The sequence below is a fragment of the Bubalus kerabau genome, chromosome 9, assembly GCF_029407905.1.
Source record: "Bubalus kerabau isolate K-KA32 ecotype Philippines breed swamp buffalo chromosome 9, PCC_UOA_SB_1v2, whole genome shotgun sequence".
In the NCBI taxonomy this organism is placed as follows: Eukaryota; Metazoa; Chordata; class Mammalia; order Artiodactyla; family Bovidae; genus Bubalus; species Bubalus kerabau.
In genome coordinates this window covers 60,467,797-60,491,590 of record NC_073632.1, presented here as the reverse complement: position 1 = coordinate 60,491,590, position 23,794 = coordinate 60,467,797, and the positions used below count along the sequence as shown (strand labels likewise).

General features: G+C 37.9%; 1 protein-coding gene across 8 annotated transcripts in view; it reads right to left on the bottom strand.

Moving 5' to 3' along the window:
* The window catches only part of MMS22L (MMS22 like, DNA repair protein), a 126,076-nt gene that overhangs the window by 39,234 nt on the left and 63,048 nt on the right, over positions 1 to 23,794 (bottom strand). The gene's annotated exons all lie outside the window — the stretch shown is intronic.

The window sequence follows — 23,794 nt, the reverse complement described above, 5'->3', positions numbered from 1 at the left end:
CAATTAATAATATTATTTAAAACTAAACATGCAACTATGATGTTATTCCTGTTTCTGTATATATAACTGTAATGTTATTTCTATTTCTGTACATATAACTGCCATCTCAATTGAGTAGACACAAATGCATAAACAGCACCCTTATATTTGTTTTCTTCAATTAAAGAGCAAACAGTGAAAATAAACCAGTGGAGCTAAACCAGAATACTTCCTTTGACAGTAGCAGTATTCCATTAAGAAAAATGACTAGTACTTTAAAAAAAGAAGGAAAATTACATTAAGTCCAACATTCCTGATGCTTTAAATCAGTTCATCAAGAAGTGGAAACTCAAAATAACTATATAAAATACAGAACTAACTAATGCACAGATTTAAAGCAATTCCACAAAAAGATCAAAACTGGTGGCAAGACCACATCATCATATTTTTCACATAACTATACAAGAGTGAAAAAGTTGGCTTAAAGCTCAATATTTAGAAAATGAAGATCATGGAATCTGGTCCCATCACTTCATGGGAAATAGATGGGGAAACAGTGTCAGACTTTATTTTTTGGGGGCTCCAAAATCACTGCAGATGGTGACTGCAGCCAGGAAATTAAAAGACGCTTACTCCTTGGAAGGAAAGTTATGACCAACCTAGATAACACATTCAAAAGCAGAGACATTACTTTGCCAACAAAGGTCCGTCTAGTCAAGGCTATGGTTTTTCCAGTGGTCATGTATGGATGTGAGAGTTGGACTGTGAAGAAAGCTGAGTGCGGAAGAATTGATGGTTTTGAACTGTGGTGTTGGAGAAGACTCTTGAGAGTCCCTTGGACTGCAAGGAGATCCAACCAGTCCATTCTAAAGGAGATCAGCCTTGGGTGTTCTTTGGCCACCTCATGCGAAGAGTTGACTCATTGGAAAAGACTCTGATGCTGGGAGGGATTGGGGGCAGGAGGAGAAGGGGACGACAGAGGATGAGATGGCTGGATGCCATCACCGACTCGATGGACATGAGTTTGAGTGAACTCCAGGAGTTGGTGATGGACAGGGAGGCCTGGCGTGCTGTGATTCATGGGGTCGCAAAGAGTTGGACACGACTGAGTGACTGAACTGAACACAAAAGTAAAGATTTTAAATATAAGTTATATAACATTAGGACTCTATGTCTCTCTACACTGGAATTCTTGGATAACTATGAGACATCACTTAATGCTACTTGCAGTACTGGGGGCAGTTCAAAATACCTGGAGAAAGAATATCATAGTAATCAAGTTTCATAAAAACTAACCAAATATCTGCTATGTCCTCTTCCTGTAAAACTTGCCTGAGATGCTTTCAACTTGAACTAGTGGCTAAAGATTATTTCAGGTCCTTTAGCTTTGAGTAAGATGAATATCAAACCACTAAAATCCATTTGGCAACTAACTCAATTGCCTATATCAACAAAGCAAAATTCATGGGTACATTTCAAGACACTGGAGTCCAAGTGAAATAATACCACCATTTGCAAAACCCATCTAAAGCTTTTTCAAGTATATTGGTCTCAAAGGATAATAAATAATTTACTATACTTGGGTAGGATGGATTTTACTATTTCTAAATAAAATAAGCCATTTTCTTCACTCTTTAAAATCGATTCTCCAGGAAGTTGGTATCATTTCTGATCATCCTTTATGAAGCTGGAAATTCTTTAACTAAAAATCAGAACAATTCTATGAGATGGGTGTCACTAATCCTCTTTATAGAGGATAAAGATGATAATGATATCCCCAAAGGTCACATGGCTAAGAAGAGCTGGCCCCATAATCTGAATCAAAATCTGACTCTGAAGCCCATACTTTCCCTTATACACTAAGACACACGTCCTTTAACACTAAGACGTGCATGTGTGCGCGCACACACACACACACACACACACAATTAAAACATCGATCAATTTTCTTCTCTCCCTACTTGGATTGAAGAAATTTTACTAAGCTTAAGAAAAGAAGCTGGAGAAGCCACATGTAGCTTTGCTTTGTAAAGTGGTAGGGACGTAGGTTTTAAGTAGAAGACTGACTTTAAAATCATTTTGGAAATATACATGCATAACCAACCCACTTATGTTCTAAAAGATCCAATATAGCAGAAAAAAAATCTGCTGAATGTCAAGTTATTTAAATTGCAGCTTTCACAGAAACAATAGCAACATCTAGCATTTACTAGTACTTACCATGTGCCAAGAACCACACTAGGAAGTTTGTAAGCAGTGTTTCTCACCCTATGAGGTAGGTATAATTATGATTCAAATCTTATAAAATGAGAAAATTGAGGCAACAGACGTAGCTTGTGTTGGGTAAAACTGCTGGTTATTAGCAAAGCCACTCAGAGCTGTTTGACCTTAAAAAAAATGAGTTACCACCCAAATTTCATTTTCCAAAGAGTTAAAATTAGGAAAAATCATTTATTATCCACCTACCAGGGTTATTGTAAAGATTACATGTGAAGAATAACATCCTCAACAGTGTTCAGGAACCTTTCACTACACTATGTTGTTGTTTAGCCGCTAAGTTGTGCCAGACTCTCTGCAACTCCATGGGCTGTGGCCCACCAGGCCCCTCTGTCCACGGGATCTCGAAGGCAAGAACACTGGAGTGGATTGCCATTCATTTCTCCGGAGTATCTTCCTGACCTAGCGATGGAACATTCATCTCCAGGGTTGACAGGTAGATTCTTTACCACTGATCCACCTGAGAAGCCCATCGCTACACTACGGAAATGCCCAAACTTGTACACACCTAGTTATCCAGGTCTTCGTATGCTTCTGTTTTATTAATAGCTCTGGTATCCTGCTTCTTTAGGCTTACCTTTTTTAGTTCAAGCACTTTCCTGATCCTGTACAAAGCTGTTCTTGTGCTCTACTTTCCAAGATTTGTTTTCCTATTTTTATTTCCATGTTACTTTTTATAGTGATTTTATATATCTCACCCTCCCACCTCCCCATCCTCACAAAGACATACAAATATACTGAGGCATCTATTAATATGACTGGTAAGAGCTAACAGAAAGCAAGGGGGTTAAAAAAAATTAATAACTGAATTCCTTTTTTAAGTTCTACTTCAAAGCCTGCCAACTTCAATCTACATCAGTGAAAAATATAATGGGAAGCTCTAAGTTAAAAAAAAAGTTGTTCTAAACCACTATGAGTGATGATTCCAAGTGTCTGATGAATGTAACTAATGGAAAACTGGATGGGAATCAGGATACTCTACCATTTTTAGTTTCAATTAAATTTACTAAAAAAACCCCCAAAAACCTTAGGTACTTTGGATATTCTTGTTATTCTTATTCACATCTATAAAACAGGGCTATAATCTGCTTTACCACCCAGAAAGAATATAAGATAACCAAACTAGTGAAATTACCAGAAAGCAAACAACCACCCCCCCCAAAACAAGGTTTTAAAGCTGGAAGGTATCTTAAAAATCATTTAATCCAATCCTGTCTTCAAAAAATAAAAACAAAAATAAAACAAAAACAGATTCTAGGTATAAAGAGAATACTGCAAGGTCTCACTAGAAGATAATGGGAACTTAAGTCCTGCCCCACAATTCTGTGCATATCCAGTTACCAGGGAGACGCAACAGGTCAGAAACGAGGCTGGTGAGTAGTAGCCCAGGCATATCCTATAGGGGCTCCCTGGAATGGGGCCTCCATGTATTTGTGTGTACATGGACAAGGAGGTGAGTGGGTGGTAATGACTGAGTGAATACGTGAGGTCAAGGCAAGGAGTTTACTCGATGTTTGGACTATTAAGCGATGAGTGGAAAAAAAAAAAGGCAGCCCAGTACTGGCAATGATACTTCTGGTCATCTATAATGCACCATTGTATGCAGGACAAGAAGCAACGGTTAGAACCGGACATGGAACAAAGGACTGGTTCCAAATAGGGAAAGAACTACATTAAGGCTGTATATTGTTACCTTGCTTATTTAACTTTTATGCAGACTACATCATGAGAAATGCCAGGCTAGATAACTCACAAGCCAGAATCAAGATTGTCGGGAGAAATAACAACAACCTCAGATATGTAAATGATACCACTGTTAATAGCAAAAAGCAAAGAGGAACTAAACAGCCTCTAGATGAAAGCGAAAAAGGAGAGTGAAAAGCCGGCTTAAAATTCAACGCTGAAAAAATGAAGACCATGGCAACTGGTCCCATCACTTTTTGGCAAGTAGATAGGGAAAAAGTGGAAACAATTACAGATTTTCTTTCCTTGGGCTCCAAAATCACTGTGGATGGTGACTGCACCCATGAAATTAAAAGATACTGGTGACCTGGAAGAAAGCTATGACAAATCTAGACCATGTATTAAAAAGCAGAGATAATCACTTTGCTGACAAAGGTCTGTAGAGTCAAGGCTATGGTTTTTCCAATGCCACGTACAGATGTGAGAGTTGGACCATAAAGAAGGCTGAAGAACTGATGCCTTTGAACTGATGTGATGAAGACTCTTGAGAGTCCCTTGGACTGCGAGGAGATCAAACCAGTCAATCCTAAAGGAAATCAACCCTGAATATTCACTGGAAGGACTGAGGCTGAAACTCCAATACCTCCGCCACCTGATGCAAACAGCTGACTCACTGGAAAAGACCCTGATGCTGGGAAAGATTGAGGACAGGAGGAGAAGGAGGTGACTGAGGATGAGATGGCTGGATGCATCACTGACTCAATGGACATGAGTTTGAGCAAACGCCAGGAAATAGTGAAGGACAGGGAAGCCTGGCGTACTGTGGTTCATACGGTTGCAGAGAGTTGGACACGAGCAAGAGACTGAATAACAACATAGGAATAAAAAGTCTCCTCAAGGTGTAAAGAAAAATTATCCAAATGAACACTTGTGTAGGAGAGAGAAGACTAGGTGACCCCAGAAAACTAAAACTTAGTTTTTCATCTGTTAAATGGGAATACTGCCCTACTATATCCTCTACAGAGCTGCTAAAAGTGTCAAATTACACAACTTAGGTAAAAACAATTTATAGGCTATAAGGCAAGGTAATATTTACTTTAGCTTTATTGTTATTCATTCCAATTTCTAACAATCATGTCCACACATTCAGTAGAGCATTATCTAGAAAGATATGGGCTTTAGAGACAGACACACCAGAGAACAAATTCTACTCTCTCAACTACTAGTGGATGGCCATTTCCTCAACTGTTACAAGAACTCCCAATAAAACATATTCAACAAATGGAATAATGGAATATTATTGGCCAGAGAATCAGACTGTTTAGTGAGAATATATGTGTTACCCTATTCTGCTTTTGACCTTTATTAACTAGTTTAATTCTGTAGGCATTATTTTTCCCCTTTTGTAGACAAGGAATCTAAGAACAGAAAGAATAAATAATTTGATTGGGCTATACTGTTGTTAAGCAGCAGAGACAGAATTTGAATCCAGGCAGTCAAGCTATCATGCAACTATGCATACATGTCTTAAATGCCATTATTTCTGTATTCATTCATATGCTAAGTTCCTAAAAGGGGTAGTTTCAAAGCAGTATAACATCCAATCCTGATGGCACAAAAGATGCACACATATTCAAAGTTTAATAGTTCTGGGAAGTAGAGAATTCTATAGGGATTCCAAATTTCAATGCCATGTGACCACTTAAAATTTTCCTGTGGAAAAAATTTCCTTGTCCCTATCCCCAAAATAGGTATAGCATGAAAATACATCAATAAAAAGTGATTATTTTTATGTTATCCTTATTATTTTATTAGTCTTATATATGTAGATGACTATGGGTCTCAAGTGACTTAAAAGTTTTGGTGATACTTCATTGCATTTTTTTTTTTTTTTTACTTCATTGCATTTTATGGTACACTAAAACAGGGATCTACTTTGGTAGTTCTCAATCTTCACTACCATTAAAATCATCTGTAGAGCTTTCTAGAAATACGGAAGTTCTGACTTCACTGAAGATCCTACTGCATCTACAAGTCTAGGGTCAAAGCGTATTATTTTAAAAATAATTCTCACTCATTGGGTCTGGGGAGGGGCCTGAGAGTCTACCTGTCTAGCAGGCAGATTTTGCATGCCCATGGCCACACTTTAAGCAGTTACCTTCCTGGCTCTTCTTGTCTATAAAATGGTGACAATAATAGTATCTACAGGATTACATTAGTTCATTAAAGTCAAACACTTAGAATAGAGTTGCCACACACATTCTCATTTAACATTCTGATTTTCTGGCTAACAATAACAGATATTCCATTTACTGAATATGTCTTACTTGATTCCTGCAAAAGATGAAGAAATGATCACACAACAAGTAGTCCATGAATCACTCTGAGTATTCAATTGTAATTCTGTACGAGAGAAGGTTGATAATCATTCCTGTACTCTGCAGGCATAAGGGTAAACAAAATTTAGGTTTTACACAATGAGGTACCATCTTATGCCGGTCAGGATGGCTGCTATCCAAAAGTCTACAAACAATAAATGCTGGAGAGGGTGCGGAGAAAAGGGAACCCTCTTACAATGTTGGTGTGAATGTAAACTAGTATAGCCACTATGGAGAACAGTGTGGAGATTCCTTAAAAAACTGGAAATAGAATTGCCATATGACCCAGCAATCCCACTGCTGGGCATACACACCGAGGAAACTAGAATTGAAAGAGACACATGTATCCCAATGTTCATCGCAGCACTGTTTATAATAGCCAGGACATGAAGCAACCTAGATGTCCATCAGCAGATGAATGGATAAGAAAGCTGTGGTACATATACACAATGGAGTATTACTCAGCTATTAAAAAGAATGCAGTTGAATCAGTCCTAATGAGGTGGATGAAACTGGAGCCGATTACACAGAGTGAAGCAAGTCAGAAAGAAAAACACTAGTACACTATATTGACGCATATATATGGAATTTAGAAAGATGGTAATGATGACCCTATATGCAAGACAGCAAAAAAGACACAGATGTAAAGAACAGACTTTTGGACTCTGCGTGAGAAGGCAATGGTGGGATGATTTGAGAGAATAGCATTGAAACATGTATATTATCATATGCGAAATAGATCGCCAGTCCAGGGTCGATGCATGAGACAGGGTGCTCAGGGCCGGAGCGCTGGGATGACCCTGAGGGATGGGATGGGGAGGGAGGTGGGTTCAGGATAGGGAACACATGTACACCCATGGCTGATTCATGTCAATGTATGGCAAAAACCACTATAATACTGTAAAGTAATTAGTCTCCAATTAAATAAATTAATTAAAAAAATAGAGGTTTTACAGTAATTCAGAAACTAAAGATCATTGATGGCAGCAGAATAAAACAGGCATGGAAATGATTCTGAGAGGACAGGTTAAGGATGAGAAAAGTGAAAATGAGGGAACTAAAAACACAAAGGCATATAAATTCTACACATTTACTCTAATTCAGTGCATATTACACAAGTTCTAGGCAGTAGGGATACAAAGTCATCAAAACAAAGTCTCTGCCCTGGAGCTTGTATTTTAAAGAGAGACAGATAATTAAACACAGATGTGGATCACCTGAGGTTGTGGTGAGCTTTATGGATAAATAGAAATCAAGATACAGGGATGATGAGTGATGATGATATTTCAACTAGGAATACCAGGAAATACCTTCTGAAGATGTGACACATGAGCAAAGAATTAAATGAGTAAGGCGGAGAACCACACGGGTACACGTGGAGAGAGAATTTCAGGCACAAGAAACAAAAGTGCATAGGTGCCGAGGCTAGGGGTTTTATGGGCTCAAGATCAACAATTAGGAGGCCACTTGGCTGAAGCACAAAGGAAGACAGAAGGAAAAGCAGATGAGTCAAAGAGAAAACTGAGTTCCAGGTCAAGCAGATTCGTCAAAGAACTTTAGATAAAACCAAAGTGGATAACAAGCCACAAAGCAGAAGTGTTATATAATTTCTTTTAAAAGAAACATATGAAAAAGCAAGGTATTTGGGGAAGGGGAAAAAAAATAGTAACCACTCTGACTATAATGGATAATTTTTATAGCAGAATTAGAAGGCAATAAATTTAAGAGTAGAAAATAAAGACAATATTGAATACTGGTTCAGTCACATGTTCTCCTCATTCACTTTGCAGAAGTTATAATGCCAGTCACTGTATGCGAAGCCAGAGGTATAGAAACGATTAAGGCACATCGTGCTCTTAAAAAAAGAAAATCTAGACTTCATTCCGTAGGTAGTAGATTGGTGCAAAAGCATGGTTTTTGCATTGCGGAAATTTGCCTTTGATATTGGAATACATTCTTAAATAAATGCAGTTATGTTATACATCATTTTAATGTGCATTTCTCATTTTATAGTTTTTTGCTAATGACTTATTACTTGCAGCTTATATTTATTTTAGACTATGGAAATGTTAGACAAAAAGCTAATTTGAGTGGTTTTCTCATTCAAGTTCAAAATTGGTCGTAAAGCAGCAGAGATAACTTGCAACAGCAACAACACATTTGGCCTAGGAACTGCTAAAAGTGTACAGTGCAGTGATCGTTCCAAAACTTTTGCAGAGGAGACAAGAGCCTTGAGGATGAGGAGCTGATAGTGAGACTGACATCAGAAGTTGACAACAACCAATTGAGAGCAATCACTGAAGCTGATCCTCTCACAACTGCGCGAGAAGCTGCTGAAGAAATCAACATCGACCATTCTACTGTCATTCAGCATTTGAAGCAAACTGGAAAGGTGTAAAAGCTTGATTAGTGAATGCCTCATGAGCTGACCACAAATCAAAAAAACTGTCGTTCTGAAGTGTCGTCTTTTCTTATTTTATGCAACAACAACGAATCATTTCTTGACTGGTTTGTGACATGTGACAGAAAGTGGATTTTATACAATTGGCAAAGATCAGCTCAGTGGTCAGACCGAGATGCTCCAAAGCACTTTCTAAAGTCAAGCTTGCACCAAAAAAAGGTCATGGTCGCTGTTTGGTGATCTGCTGCCTGACGGATCACTACAGCTTTCTGAATCCCCGTGAAACCATTCCATTTGAGAAGTATGCTCAGCAAATCAGTGCGATACCCTGAAAACTGCAACATCTTCAGCCAGCACTGGTCAACAGAAAGGGCCCAATTCTTCTGCATGACTCCACCTGACTGCAAGTCACACACTTCAAAAGTTGAATAATGAATTGGGCTATGAAGTTTTGCCTCATCCTCATGTTCACTTGACCTCTTGCCAACCAACTACTACTTCTTTAAGCATCTCAACAACTTCTGGCAGGTAAAATGCTTCCACAACCAGCACAATACAGGAAATGCTTTCTAAGAGTTCACTGAATCCTGCAGCAAGGATTTTTACACTATAGTAATAAACAAACCTATTTCTCATTGGCAAAACATGTTGATTGTAATGGTTCCTATTTTGATTAATAAAGATGTGTTTGAGCCTAGTTATAATGATTTAAAATTCATGGTCTGAAACCGCAATTATGTTTGCACCAACCCAATAGTAAGGAACCACTGAAAGACTTTTAACTGAGGAGTGATATAATGAGAACAGTGCTTTGGGAAAGATTAATCTGGTAATGGCAACAGAATGGATTAGAATAAAAACTGACGAAGAGACAGGAGAGACCAATTACGAAGCTTCTATAAACATGCAGGTATGAGTTAATGTGCAATTTAAGCTACTTTATGAAGAAACAAGAAAGCTAACAGTAATTATTTGGCATTTTGTGAAGGAGAGAAAGGAGCAATCTACGTTATTGCTAACTTTTGGGAGAGGGAAACAAAGGTAGGAGGGACAGTTAATCTCTACACAAGAAGAGTATAATTTGATTTGCAAACAGAAAATTTAAGTAACAAAATCCCCAAAGTTTTTGGAAATCTGGACCTAGAATCCAAGAGTACATTCAGATTCAGAAGTCACTTGTGCCCAGTAGTTCAGCTGATTTTAATGAACATTTTAATGTCTATTAGTTACTTGAGGTAGTGTATTCAGTTCAGTTCAGTCGCATCGGACTCTTTGCAACCCCATGAATCGCAGCACGCCAGGCCTCCCTGTCTATTACCAACTCCCGGAGTTCACACAGACTCACGTCCATCGAATCAGTGATGCCATTCAGCCATCTCATCCTCTGTTGTCCCCTTCTCTTCCTGCCCCCAATCCCTCCCAGCATCAGAGTCCTTTCCAATGAGTCAACTCTTCGCATGAGGTGGCCAAAGTACTGGAGTTTCAGCTTTAGCATCAGTCCTTCCAATGAACACCCAGGGCTGATCTCCTTTAGAATGGACTGGTTGGATTTCCTTGTAGTCCAAGGGACTCTCAAGAGTCTTCTCCAACACCACAGTTCAAAAGCATCAATTCTTTGGCGCTCAGCTTTCTTCACAGTTCAACTCTCACATCCATACATGACCACTGGAAAAACCATAGTCTTGACTAGATGGACCTTTGTTGGCAAAGTAATGTCTCTGCTTTTGAATATGTTATCTAGGTTGGTCATAACTTTCCTTCCAAGGAGTAAGCGTCTTTTAATTTCCTGGCTGCAGTCACCATCTGCAGTGATTTTGGAGCCCCCCAAAATAAAGTCTGACACTGTTTCCCCATCTATTTCCCATGAAGTGATGGGACCAGATACCATGGTCTTCATTTTCTGAATGTTGAGTTTTAAGCCAACTTTTTCACTCTCCTCTTTCACTTTCATCAAGAGGTAGTGTATTAGAGGCAATCAAATATGGTCAGTACTCTCAAAGAACTTACAATTAAGTGAGAAGACAGAGGTATCTACAGAATATTACGATACACACAAAGGAAACATTTAGTCCACCTGGGGGTTTGATGAAGGCCTCAAGGGGTAAATACACTATTATCAGATTAAGGAAGCTGTTAACTGAAAAAAAAAAAAAAAAAAAAAAAAACACAAAAAGCTTCAGGAAGTTGTAATAACCAAAGTAAAGCAAAGTGACATGACACTGCATGGTATATGAGGAAACTCATGAACAGGTTAGTATTTTCAGAAGATGAAAAGTCAACGGGCAGAATGATGGAAAATGAAACTATTATTGATGGAGACCAGGTCACGGAGGGCCATGCCATCTAAAATGTTAGATACAAGTAAACAATTCTTTAAGGTGGGGAGAATTAACAGAAACAAAACCAACATATACACCCAACATACCCACATATGTTCTCAATATAACCTAGTGCTTATAAGCCCTATCTTGGACAAATACACATTTAAATACCCCGTGTAACTGCACAGAACAATGTTACAATGTTATTTGTCTTTGAAATATCTTCATTAAAAAATTCAACCTCTTAAGTATGTGTATATATGACTTAGGGGCTTCTCACTTGGCTCAATAGTAAAGAATCTGTCTGCAAATGCAGAAGATGCAGGAGACATGAGTTTGATCCCTGGGTCAGGAAGATTCCCTGGAGAAGCAAATGACAACCCACTCCACTATTCTTGCCTGGTAAATCTCACGGACAGAGGAGCCTGGTGCTCACCCGACTGAGCATGCACACATACAGCTAACCCTTGAACAACGGAGAGGTTTATCTGCATATATGTCCTCCAAATCTGCAGTTCCTCTGCATCCATAGATTCAACTAACCATGAACTGTGTAGTACTGTAGTATTACTGAAAAATATCTTCACATAAGTGGACCTGGGCAGTTCAAACCCATGTTGTTCAAGGGTCAACTGTACAAGTGACCACTCATCACAATACCCTTTTTATATTTTTTGCCAATGCTTGAATGCTACCTTATGTGCTAATAAAACTGAGCCTAATCTATAGCCATTCATATTATTAGCACAATGTAGTGCAAATGTTCTTAGTAAATGGGGTCTCTACTGCACTATATTAAGTTGAATGCTTATCTTTTTGTGGTCTATTCCTGCCATTTATTCTGTTTGGAGGAACAGAATTTGCCTGTGATCAAGAAGTAATAATCCTGAACCCAACACAATGACTCAAAGAAACAGTGTCATGCTGGATATTAAGACTGAAGTTTTACAGCACCTTAAGATGCCTTCAAGGAAATAAATGGCTGAGGGTAAAGACCACATTAAGGCTTGGCTAAAGTTCTTTGACATTAAAACTGAAAGAAACCATAGGCAGATGGATGTCATGACTTAAAGGGATTTCTAAAAGTACAAGAGAGTAATCATCACCTGCCCGTGACAACTCATTTTCAAAGGAGTAATGCTACAGTAGCACTGTATTGCTTATATTCAGTTAGACCCCTTCTTTCCAGGAATTTAGCCTCCAAATTTCATAGCAAGTATATGGGTACAAGATAATGAACAAAGTAAGAGGGATTGGGGCTCAATATAAAACTAGTTTCCAAGTTTGCCTGCTACCAGAATACTGTTTGCGAAGAATATGAATGATCCAGCATTTTTGTCCTTTTTTCAGAAGCACTCAGAGTTAAGACCCTCCTTGTAATAAGTCTCACAAAAAAATGTACACATCTTTGATAAAATATCTATAGTTGTCATACCAGTCTTTTAGGATTTCAAACAAGGTTCTCTTCCTCTTTAACTGTAAGTGGATATGTATAATTGAGAAACCATACATGCATTAGATTTTACCAAAATAGTTATCTATAGAATTCCCATACAAGCAAAAAGGAGGGGGACCTTATGAATTGGTTGAAAGAGGAAATCAAAAAAAAATTTTTTTTTTTTTGCAATAATGGTATACCTCATTTATTGCACTTCTCAGATACTGCGTTTTTTCCAAATTGAAAGCTTGTGACAACTGTGTAGTCAGATGATGGTTAGCATTTTTGAGCAATAAAGTATTTTTTTAATAAAGGTATATATGTTGTTTTCTAAGACATAATCTATTGTATACTTTACAGATTACAGTATAGTATAAACTGACTTTTGTTTGCACTGAGACCAAAAAGTCTCCAGCTTTTTTAGTTATCCCAAACTGAAACATTTTAGCTGAGGCCCCAGACACAGGACAGCAGTGAAGAGCTGTCCTTGGCTTCCATATTCTTGACCTACATGATCTGTAAGCATTGTATTATGAAAAAGTTGTTTTGGGTGTGTTTTATGCCACTAAATTTTGGCATAGTTTACTATGCTTTAAACAATAGGCTCCCACTATATACTAAGTACTATGGTAGAAATCAGGAATTTAAAGATGAGAAAGATACAGACCTGATTCAAGGATTTCATACATGAGGAAGACCAAAGACTTTTCTTCATTAAAAGTACAAATAATAAGTGGTATCTGCAATGGTGCAAAGGAAAATTTAAGATGAAACAGCTATGTTTCAAGACTCTGAGGGACCATCTGCAACAGTCTCAGAAATTCTAGACTTGTTTTAGGACAAATGAATTGCAACGACAAGATTATCTGAAGAAAGACAACTTTAGTTTCCTAACTATCCACCACAGTATACCTATTAACAAGCAACTACTGAGACATTCTAGAGACAGTATCACATTTACTCTCAATACATTTTACTCAGTTCCGTTGCTTTACCATTTCATTAATTGAGCTTTTAAAAGCGAGTTTCATTTTAATAATCCCTAGATATAGAGTAACATGTTTGCAAACTTATGAAGTTCATCTCTTAAAGCTAATTAATAAAACCATCCTTCAAAAGCTAGCTTAATTTTCACCATCCCAGTAGCCGCTTCTGAAAACAGTATATATAGTCAGCTGTACCCTCTACTCACAGCTGCAAGGATTACACATTTTATTAGATGTGTTTAGTTGCAATGTTGGAGAAAGTAGTTTGATTCAAAAGAATTCAGGATCGTTTCATTAAAGACGCAAACATTTGGGAGATCAAATATTCCACAACAAGTAAGCTAGGGCTAAATTCCATTTGTGAGCACTTTTTCCTAATTGATGGTAATAAATTCCTAAAAAGAAAGGGTCTAATGGCAATGTTGACTGATTCTTAACTACATTAACCCAAATGTTCCTGTCACAGTGAAATCTGCTCTATAATTTACCTTAATGGACTAGGTGTATCAATAAATATTGAAAATGTCCAGTCTTTTTTTTCCTTTCCATTTAAATCAAATCCAATTCTATGTCAACAGATTGTACCAATGTATAATTACAATAGCTAATGCAATGGGAAAAGCAGTGTTCCTTGATAAATATTATTTCTAAAACCTCTTAGGCATTCTACATCTTCAATATTTCTCTTACATTCAAGAAATGTAGTAAATTACAAAACAAGACACCACTGACCACTGCCAATTGTGATAATGGATCTAATAAACCTCATCATCAGCCCTACTTACTGACCAAGTTTTCAGGTTTCAAAACTCAGTCAAGCAAAAGAGTTAAAAAATACCTAGGGATGTGGAAGAAAGAATGTATGCTCAGATGCTCAGTCGTGTCCAACTCTTTGTGACCCCCATGGACTGTAGCCCACCAGGTTCCTCTGTCCATGGGATTCTCCAGGCAAGAATACTGGAGTGGGTTGCCATTCCCTTCTCCAGGGGATTTTCCCGACCCAGGGATCAAACCCGCGTCTCCCAGGTCTCCTGCATTTGCAGGCAGATTCTTTACCACTGAGCCACTTGGGGCCAATAAGAAAAAATATTCTTTACCAAAAATATAACCAAACTCTAACAGGAATAACAGCTTAATCACTAATATAATGCAAAACCTGGGGTAGATATGCTTTAGAAGTCTATAAACCCCTTGAAATTATGTGTAAAGTTTTGTGTAGATATATTTTTGTGATGAGAAAGACTATAGGTTTCATGAGACTTTTAAAAAGGGTTCGCTTCAAATGAATGACACCCACTAATTAGCTCCTGTTTCTACACATGGACATCAACAGATGGTCAACACCGAAATCAGACTGATTATATTCTTTGCAGCCAAAGATGGAGAAGCTCTATACAGTCAGCAAAAACAAGACCAGGAGCTGACTGTGGCTCAGACCATGAACTCCTTATTGCCCAATTCAGACTTAAATTGAAGAAAGTAGGGAAAACCACTAGACCATTCAGGTATGACCTAAATCAAATCCCTTATGATTATACAGTGGAAGTGAGAAATAGATTTAAGGGACTAGATCTGATAGATAGAGTGCCTGATGAACTATGGACAGAGGTTCCTGACATTGTACAGGAGACAGGGATCAAGACCATTTCCATAGAAAAGAAATGCAAAAAAGCAAAATGGCTGGCTGGGGAGGCCTTACAAATAGCTGTGAAAAGAAGAGAAGTGAAAAGCAAAGGAGAAAAGGAAAGATAAACATCTGAATGCAGAGTTCCAAAGAATAGCAAGAAGAGATAAGAAAGCCTTCTTCAGCAATCAAGGCAAAGAAATAGAGGAAAACACCAGAATGGGAAAGACTAGGGATCTCTTCAAGAAAATCAGAGATACCAAAGGAACATTTCATGCAAAGATGAGCTCGATAAAGGACAGAAATGGTATGGAACTAACAGAAGATATTAAGAAGAGATGGCAAGAATACACAGAAGAACTGTACAAAAAAGATCTTCACGACCCAGATAATCACAATGGTGTGATCACTCACCTAGAGCCAGATATCCTGGAATGTGAAGTCAAGTGGGCCTTAGAAAGCATCACTACGAACAAAGCTAGTGGAGGTGATGGAATTCCAGTTGAACTATTCCAAATCCTGAAAGATGATGCTGTGAAAGTGCTGCACTCAATATGCCAGGAAACTTGGAAAACTCAGCAGTGGCCACAGGACTGGAAAAGGTCAGTTTTCATTCCAATCCCAAAGAAAGGCAATGCCAAAGAATGCTCAAACTACCGCACAATTGCACTCATCTCACACGCTAGTAAAGTAATGCTCAAAATTCTCCAAGCCAGGCTTCAGCAATATGTGAACCGTGAACTTCCTGATGTTCAAGCTGGTTTTAGAAAAGGCAGAGGAACAAGAGATCAAATTGCCAACATCCGCTGGATCATAGAAAAAGCAAGAGAGTTCCAGAAAAACATCTATTTCTGCTTTATTGACTATGCCAAAGCCTTTGACTGTGTGGATCACAATAAACTGTGGAAAATTCTGAAAGAGATGGGAATACCAGACCACCCGATCTGCTTCTTGAGAAATCTGTATGCAGGTCAGGAAGCAACAGTTAGAACTGGACATGGAACAACGGACTGGTTCCAAATAGGAAAAGGAGTTCGTCAAGGCTGTATATTGTCACCCTGTTTATTTAACTTATATGCAGAGTACATCATGAGAAATGCTGGACTGGAAGAAACACAAACTGGAATCAAGATAGCCGGGAGAAATATCAATAACCTCAGATATGCAGATGACATCACCCTTACGGCAGAAAGTGAAGAGGAACTCAAAAGCCTCTTGATGTAAGTGAAAGTGGAGAGTGAAAAAGTTGGCTTAAAGCTCAACATTCAGAAAACGAAGATCATGGCATCCAGTCCCACCACTTCATGGGAAATAGATGTGGAAACAGTGGAAACGGTGTCAGACTTTATTTTTCTGGGCTCCAAAATCACTGCAGATGGTGACTGCAATTAAAAGACGCTTACTCCTTGGAAGGAAAGTTATGACTAACCTAGATAGCATATTCAAAAGCAGAGACATTACTTTGCCAACAAAGGTTCATCTAGTCAAGGCTATGGTTTTTCCTGTGGTCATGTATGGACGTGAGAGTTGGACTGTGAAGAAGGCTGAGCACCGAAGAAGTGATGCTTTTGAAGTGTGGGAGAAGGCTCTTGAGAGTCCCTTGGACTGCAAGGAGATCCAACCAGTCCATTCTGAAGGAGATCAGCCCTGGGATTTCTTTGGAAGGACTGATGCTAAAGCTGAACTCCAGTATTTTGGCCACCTCATGCGAAGAGTTGACTCATTGGAAAAGACTCTGATGCTGGGAGGGATTGGGGGCAGGAGGAGAAGGGGACGCCAGAGGATGAGATGGCTGGATGGCATCGCTGACTCGATGGACGTGAGTCTGAGTGAACTCCGGGAGTTGGTGATGGACAGGGAGGCCTGGCGTGCTGCGATTCATGGGGTCGCAAAGAGTCGGACACTACTGAGCGACTGAGCTGATCTGATCCCACTAAATGTTTCCTGCATTTCCAACCCTGACTCCTCTTTGCCCTCCTTTTCATTTTTACCCTCTGTGCCTCTCCTGTCCTCAACAACCCAGCTGTAACCTGTGTATCAAATCTCTAACTTTTAAAGTTTCATCTGAATTCTATACAGAAAAAGCAGTTACTAGTCAATAAGTAAGATCAATTATCAAAATAAATAAATGTATAAGCTTCTTTGGAACAAACCTGCATGTTAACAACCGATTCATTTCTTAGTTTTAATTTTGTAGCTATTTCAGATACTTAGTTACACATGCGTTTCTTTCTGGAGAGGCCATTTGCCAATTTTAGGACAGTTATTTAAAAGGGAGGAAAAGATAGAAGGGGAAAAAGTTTTGCTAAAAGATTACTCCTTTTGTCAACCATCTGTGAGGGTTACTATGAAGCTCCATTACTAGGGTTGAGAGCCTCAAAGGCTTTTGTTACATCACTAATTTTTTTTTGCAAGGCTTCAGCATATGAGCTGATTTATCTGGTTCTGCATGCTTGAGGCCTGATACATGCTATTTGTACATGGCAGGTTTCATCTGTGTAGCATAATTGATAATATTTATCTGCACAACAAAATAGCTCCTCTCCTGACGCAAAAGAATGACAAAAAAATCTGTGCATAAACTGTGGTAAGCAATGGTAAAGAGGTGAATAAAGACTTATGATCTCTCATAAAATGGAACTAAACTACAGGAAAATCACCAATTGTGTATGAATGCGCACCAGGGTGAAAAGAGCAAATACGGCACGGAAAAAGAAGGACTGGAAAGACCCTTGCTTACAGTGATAAAATAGAAGGGCTTTGTTACCATTCAGTGAAATGAGAAAAAACTAACTTACTTTAAACAAGAAAAGATGAAGCTTTATGGCTAAAGAAATATTTCAAAATAAACTTTAACATAGTTTCCATTCTTTATAACCAGCAGAAGAAAATTAACCCCTGAAATTTACTTTCATGGGGGAAAAAAATGTTTCGATTTTTGTTGCTGTGGTTCTTAATTGAAAAGCCTTTGATAAAGCTTAATGTCTTCAAAGAAAAGTAACTTTAGAGAACATAGAAATGAAAAGGTAACCAAATGTAAAACCGCTTTCCTTTCAGAAATGATAATCAGCCTAAAAGCATCTGTGTAAAAGATTCTGAAAGGAAAGCACATCCTACATATTCTAATAACAAGGTTATTTCCAAATTTCCAACACATGATATATAACACAATTCTTTTGAGAAAAATCAGTATTTTTCTTTGTGAAGAAGGTACACATCGAGTTAAGAGTTTGCTCCTGTAATTCATCATCTTTCAGAACCTGAGGTTACATTAGGCTTCAATCACCCCCTATCCTACTGTTTTCAGCATTTGGTAATATAGATAGTAGAGCTAATTTTCTGTCATTCAGGAAGAACTGTTGGATCACTAAACTTGTATCATCATCACCTCTGAAACACAGTAAAAATCACTGTTAGAACCAATGGTTTATTAGGTCGAACCCACCATCAACAATGTCAGCTCTGCCTGGTCGTGTTAACAGGAAAATGTTTTACGAGTTCCACCACTGGGCATCAATTTAACTTCTAGCACCAGCTACGCTGTAAAACCGTGAACGTAATTTATATGGTGACCCGCGTGTGTGGGAAGCAATATCTAGGTGAAACTTCTCACAGTCTGACAAAATGCTTTGATTTGCACCATTCAGATGATTGAGCAAAAAGAGTTTAAGCAATCACCACCAATAGCCTTTATCTCCAAATGCACTAAAAATTTATTACTCTATGAGTACAACCTATTGCTTTAGAGCTAGGCTGGATAGAATAGAAATGATTGGATAAATATTACATTTTCAACTGGTACACATCTTGTCCATTAGGTTTAAATATTGGACAAGCTATGTGTTTAAGATAAACATCAGTCTTAGCTGATTCCATCACACAGTACATTTAGAAAGCCTCCAAATGTTTCCATAGTAACATTTTTGTGCTTACACATAGCTGAGGATACATGTTCACTGCCAATTAGGAGAAAGTAAATGGAGAGACCACTGAACTCTTCTTAAACAGTATACCTTTGTCTTTTACTTAGCACTTAATACAGCTGACAGTATTTACACATCTATTGCTATACATGTATCAACCAAATAATCACTCAAGTAGGAATGAACATAAATAAATACATGGCTTACTTACCTATCCTAAACACAAGTTTACGATTCAGGCCTTCTTAGAAATTTTAAACTAGCCTAGATTTCATACTCCACAAGGCTTTTCCAGTAGCTACTTCTGTGCATGAAGGGAAAGGTATTTACCTGGCAACCTCTATCCACCTGCCCAAGATTTAGACACCTTTAAAATGGCAAAGGGTGTTTCTGATCTACAGGTGCAGAGCACAGCTGTCATGATTACTACACCACATCTTTTAAATATCCTTCCTAGCAGCATGGGAGGGATCCCACACACATAATCTTCAATGTCTCTGGGTTCTTGAGCAACTACAGTAGCCTTGACTAGTGTGATTAACTCAGTGTTACTTGCTATTATGTTCTAATTTGGTTTGCTAGATACTGCACGGTAAATAGTATCTCCATTTGGTGGTGAAAAAAATGGACTTAGGTTAAATGACTTGATCAATAAATAACAGAAGTGGAATTGTAATCCAGGTGTGTCTGATTCCAAATTATTTTCCTCTATAAGCATACTGAAGATCCCTAGTCAAGATGAGACTGCAGTAGTTAAAATCTTACACCTGAAGTTTTCAATAGGTGCCTAACTGTAAAACAAAACTTGAACACACACAAGATTGTTTATAATTGGTACATCTTTATTATACTCCTAATTATCAATCTTCATTTACTGAAGAAATATACTACTAATCAAGGGATCACCAGGCAAAATGACTACTGGTTATTAACTCTGGTAGTTGAACTCTTTAATTAAGGTTTCCAGCCTTGCTTTCATGCATTTTGTTTGCCATGCTAAAAATAATAATTGCAGTGTGCAAAATGGATATAAAACAAAAACTTACTATTTAGAAACAGATCATCCTATATTCCATACACAAAGCCATTTGTTACGGTACAACTGGAGACTTAAGCATTTAACCTGGACTGTCTAGCAAGATCTTTTAAACTGTTTTTCTTATCTTGTTCTTCACAATTAGAAACTAGAAAATCCCACCTGTCTAGAAAGAAAAAAAAAAGGTTGTCTCTTCTAGGGTTAACAGATGCTTTTTGTAAGATTTTAGGTAAGATTAACCTTTTGCTCACAATAGGACTGGTTATTGGTTTTATTTTTCTTTTTAGTGTCTTTAACTCAGGTAAAAATCAATATACAGCGAGACAAAGGGCTCTAGAGGGTCTGGCTACACCAGCTTTGGGTTTGGCTCTTGCACAGTTCTACAACACGCTGAAGCTGGGAAGGATTAGCCTGCTTGTGTTGAGTAAACCGATGATACTCAATAAACAGTTTCTGTTGTAAACCCCTTAGGACGTGCAAAGCCACACTAGTTGGCAATAGACCAGATAAGCTGCAGAACCAGCTGTAATCTCATTTAGACCTGAGCTGATCCTCCTGTCCTTTCATTCCACAGGATCAAAGCAAAGCACTGAGGAGGCAGCTGTATTATAGCGGCTCTGCTAGCTGGATGCAGCAAACATTTCATAAATTCCACTCCTTGAAGCAAGTCTCTACCTAATCTACCCAGAGCTAGGACAATCAATGAATTTCTGAATTCATTAGACTGATTATTACAGGGTAAACCAGTTTCTCTTTGGAGAAATGTGATGACTGCCTGCCAACTATACAAAGCAGCTCCCGTTTCTGACCTTGCTTTTTTCTTGAGGGGGCCCAAAATGCCTCCCACAGCAGTAAATAAAAATGGTTTAAAATTTACTTAGCTCATTATCTTTAATGCATATTAACAAGCAAACAATAGATGATGCCAAATTCCTCCAGCTGTCATAGCTGACCATCATTCAAATGCATCCAAGCTTTAACAGTGGTTCGTAAATCCACATTCAGTGACATGGGGGCAGGGAATGCCAACCCTTACTGTCATACAATACCATACGTCAGCCAAAAGTAATATTCAGAAAGAATTTATAGAAAAGGTTTCTGAAGTTTGTTAGAAAATATTACTTAACACTTAAGTAACTTTTCTATAAAACAACACAACTTTTAAAGCATTCCCAAGTGTGAAGTATTTCAAATAAGTGTTTCTTCTTCCCTTTCGACAGAAGGACACCACACCATACTATCTCATTTCCTTTAATAGAAATTTAAATTTCAAGTAACGGTTCTTTAAAAAGTAGTCATCATCCCCAAATTTAAAAGGATACTAACTGGATTCATAATGGGTTGGGAAAAGAAGGCTGTGGGTCACAGATGACTCTAAATAGTAAACATGGAAGAAGTGAAACCCCAAACAGGTGGGCATGGCATAAAAAAAAAAAATCAACTAATAATTTAATGCTGAAAGCCAAGAGTTGAGGGAAACCCTATGAAACATCTAGTCAGAGTTTGCACAATTTTTTTGGTAACTATTTCCGCCTTGCATACCACATACAGATTCACCTGTAAGCAATGTAAAAACCATTATCAGCTCAACGGCTGTACAAAAACAGTCTGTGGGCCAGACTTGGTCGGCAACACCTTGGTTCACCAACCCCTTCTGGTCCAAATTACTCACTTTACAGGTGAGAACACAGAGCCTCAAGAACATGAGTTCTTTTTGGAACTGTCAGCATCGCAGTTCAGATCTACTGAACCCCACTCTGGGGTTTTTCTATTGCTTCCCGACATTTTTCCAACATTGCTTCCAGGGGGAGAAAAAAAATGGTGTGAAGAACCTACTATACTTCAGAAACATTTGAAAAAGGTTAAGCAAGAAAAAACCGGGACTTGTCAATCCATGCAGTGGACCCAGTGATCACAGTGACTGATTCAATCATTTCCAAGCTAACAAATTCTGCATCGAATGGTCTGCCTCTCTCAAATCCATTCTTCAGACATAAAAAGGTCTCATTTAACATAATCACATAATAACAGCAAAAGTAATAAATATCAAAACCTTAACTCTTCTAATATTTGCAAAATCCAGTTCTTGGTAATAATAACACCACGATAGGAAACCGCAAAACTGTATAATTATACTTTAATTGTATTGTGAGGCATGCATTAATCACAAAGTTTAAGTACCAAGGATAGAATTATAATAATTCTGTAAAACAAATTTAAGCTAGCTAAGTAGGTCAGAACCACTAACATGCAACAGGAGACCTCTGGGAATTTATCAGTTAATGGCTATTTATGTGCAAATGAGTGCCCTCCAACCCTCCAAAATCCTGTGTAGCTGAAGGGTATTTCTGTTAACCAGGAGCACTGTTTAACTGCCGAGGCATAAATTAAACCATTTTATTGGAATGATTTTTAATTCCTCGACTTTCCTCTTCCCACATCCCCCCCCCTCTTTCTAGAAGCACAATTTACAGAACACATTTTTAGTAAGAAGAAAAAAGAGGTGGCCACAGAGTTTTCAAAACTGGTCTCTCCTGTCATCTACATGTGCATGTACACTATGCCTTCAGTGAAATTAAAACGTTTCACACATCTTCCAAAAGAAATTTACACTCTCAAAACACCACAAGTTTCAATACAACACTAGGCGAACACATCTTACAATGAATTAAAATAAATTCTGTTCTATATCCTTATATTTTTATCTTACAGAGGATAAAGAAATTCAATACAGTTTGCATATACCATAATTTTTTTCACAACAGTCAAATGATATACCTTCAAAGTATACTTATCTAAGGGGTGGGACATTAGCTTATTTCTGTTTCTTTAAAACAATCCTTTACTGTCTCAAAAGAAAGTGAAGTATTTGGGTGGGGGAAAGGCAGAATAAAATTTCTCAGTGTGACATAAATACAGTTAAAAGAAACCACTGAATATCCATTATCAGGACCGTGCCAAACTTACTCAAATACAGAGGGAGCATAAGTTAGCTACTAACTTCTATATTTTGTGTGGAATAACTGTTATCTAAATTAGTCTATTAATAGCGGAAATTTTAAAATTTCAATTTGTGCTAGCACTCTCTTCCATCATTAACTGACAAATAAAATACAACCTAATGCTAAGTAAAAGACGGAGAAACCAAGGTAAGACATAATATCTTTAAAATTACAGTATTTTATAGCAAAGGTAAAACCTCAGCAATTTAAGCTAGAGGCAAAAAAATACAATACTTGTGGGAACTCTCTATTTTAAACATACAACTAATAAAAGTTTGTGGTAAACTTCTTTCAAGATATAAGAAAAAATGCTCCACTCATCTTTTCATAATTGAATTTTCCAGGGTTGTAAGTAAATTATAGCAGAGCAGATGATTATATCAAGTTTGCTTCTGATGAGTATGCTTTGAAAACTGGATTCGGAGAGCGATCATCAAAGCTATCAAGTGCTCCACTGGACAATTATGTTTGCATATGAAACAAAGAACAGAAGTCTCCAGCCTAACGCCATGTGTTACACTTAAATGCATAATATGCATGAGTCATAGAAATTAAGATGCATTTATAGCCTGAAAACATAATTTCATTACAACTGTCTGCTTTTAGGAAGAAAAATATTAACTACAAAAGATAAAATTCTCATACAAACGTGACCATCTGTTAAAAGTCATCACCTTACTTCAAAAGGGAACTCTCAGAAGCTGTACCGTAAGGACTCTCTTGGATACCCCCGCGGCCCCCACTAT